The 2338-nt window shown below is 47.6% G+C and overlaps 1 pseudogene; it reads right to left on the reverse strand.

The window, feature by feature from the left end:
- Positions 1–732: 732 nt before the first annotated feature.
- On the reverse strand, positions 733–1906 carry LOC115072373 (annotated as a pseudogene).
- Positions 1907–2338: the final 432 nt, after the last annotated feature.

Here is a 2338-nt window from a genome sequence, read left to right on the forward strand (position 1 = left end):
CGACCCATACTGGCTTTTTGGATTTCCATATTATAGCATCAGCATGAGGGGCAGGTTGTTGAATGGCCTCTGTTAAAAATATCCTAGCCCTTTTGTATTCAATTTTTGGCACATTTGTAGCGGTGCCTGAATTCCCTGCCCATTTCTTCCCAACCCAGCTTGCGGAAGCATTCCTTGATTAAACATTTGCTGCGAAACCTGCTCATTAGGACTATACACATAGACTCCCATCTTACTCATCACATCCCTCCCCCAAAGATTGATGGGCAGCCCCTTCACAATGTAGGGAGTAAAGGAACCTTCATGCCCCTCCAGGTCCTTCCAATGTAGCTCATCACTACTTCGATATGGATTCTGACTTTGCCCTATGCCCTGCAAACTTATCATGGAGGTATGTTTTGGCCAGGCTGAGGGCCATTGTCCTTCTGAGATTACAGATACATCCGCCAAAATTACCTGTCCCTCTATGCTGCTTTTTACTATTGTTGCCACAATGAACCAGAGGGAGTAGGAGCAATTGTGCCAATCTTTGTCCTGACTCTATTACAGCAATTCCTAAGGGGGAATGAGTCATAATCTTGATTTCCCCTTGATAGTCTGAATCTATCACTCCAGGAGCTACCAGAATTCCCTTCATGGTGACACTACTTCTTCCTAATACCAATCCCACCATTCCTTTTGGCAACGGCCCATATACTCCTGTAGGTATGGCTTGCATTCCCATGTCAGGGGTTAATACTGTGTAGGTGGAGGCACTGAGGTCCAGTCCTGCGCTTTCTGGGGTGGCCCTAAAGAGGTCTTGAATGATTTCCCTGCTGGGGGTCGAGTGTCCGGAGTGCCCCATAACATTGTTTCGGGGCCTGGGGCTGGCCCCACTCCCCATTTCCCTGCAGAAGCAAGTTCCCCGTAACATCCCTTTTTGATTTGCATTCATTAGCCCAATGCTTCCCTCATTTACAATGGGGACATAAGCCTGGCTCTTTGTTTCTCTGACCTTCTCTCTGCTTATCAGGGCACTGTTTCACTTGATGTCCCAACTGATCACACCCGAAGCAGCTCCCGTCAGTCCCCATCACCCGTCCTTTTGACCCTTTTGTTTGTTGAAAAAATACCTCCTGAATAGGCTTTCCCTGCAATGCTGCAGCCATGGCTATTCCTTGGATGTAAGATGGCCCAATATCAGAACATAATCTTATATAGTCTGATAAGCCCGCTGCCTGTCCTTTTGAAAAGGCCTAATAGCAGCTTGACAGGCTCCATTAGCATTTTCAAACACAAGCTGTTTCACTAAAAGTAAACCTGCTTCACTATCCCCCAGCAAGCAACCGGCAGTTTGCAGTAATCGAGCCACGAAATCCTGATATGGCTCATCCGGGCCCTTCCTGATCTTAGACAAATCTTCAGCAGTCTGCCTACCACTAGACGGCAGTTTATACCAGGCACTTTGGGCTGCAGGACTGATCTGCGCATAGGCCTCAACATCGTACTGCAACTGCTGAGCAGTATCCCTATATTGTCTTTCACCAGCTAACATATCAAAATCTATGGGAATATTCTGTGCTCTATTAGTATTCGCTCTCACCTGGCACTGTTCCTCATACTCAGATTTCCACAACAGATAATCTCCCCCTGAAAGGCAAGCATGTGCCATGTGTTTCCAATCTCCAGGAGGAAGTGCATCCATGGACAGGGATCCTAACAAAGCCTGGGTAAAAGGGGCAGTGGGACCATACTGAACACAAGGAGTCTTTAGTTCCTTAAGCTGCTTAAAAGGCACAGGTGCATGAGACCGCACCCTGTTGCCCTGCTGATCAACTTGCTCAGAAACTGGGAAGACCTGAAATCCATGCACTGACTCTCCTCTTTCTACCGCAGCCCCAATGGCCTGCTGTAGTGGAGATTGCATGGTTCTAAGTGGGTACCAGATTCCTGTCGAAGGCTCCTGAGCCATGACAATCATGGGAGGAGCAACAGCCTTTTGTGGCCTCAGAGGAGGAGGCTCTAATCCTACCATGATAGAGGGTGTTGGGATGGTCCTAATTCTTTTCTCTTTGTTCTTTAATATTTCCTCTTCACAGCATCTAACTCTGCCTTTAATTGCTTAATTTCCCAGTGATCAGGCAAAGCAATTAAAGGTGGACACTTCTCCTGATCATACTCAACCGTCTCCTCTCCTAGGGCAGACTCATCCTCAGGGTCAAGAGATCCCTCTTCTAGCCCCAGATGGGGGTCCTCATAATAGGGTGGATCTGGCTCTGGTGGAGCAGAAGGTTTGATTTCACTTTTATCCCAGCCATAGCTTATCAGATTCTCCTCTTTAGTCTCAGCCTTTGCTCCT

Source organism: Nannospalax galili, unplaced genomic scaffold, assembly GCF_000622305.1.
Source record: "Nannospalax galili isolate Female #2095 unplaced genomic scaffold, S.galili_v1.0 scaffold960, whole genome shotgun sequence".
In the NCBI taxonomy this organism is placed as follows: domain Eukaryota; kingdom Metazoa; phylum Chordata; class Mammalia; order Rodentia; family Spalacidae; genus Nannospalax; species Nannospalax galili.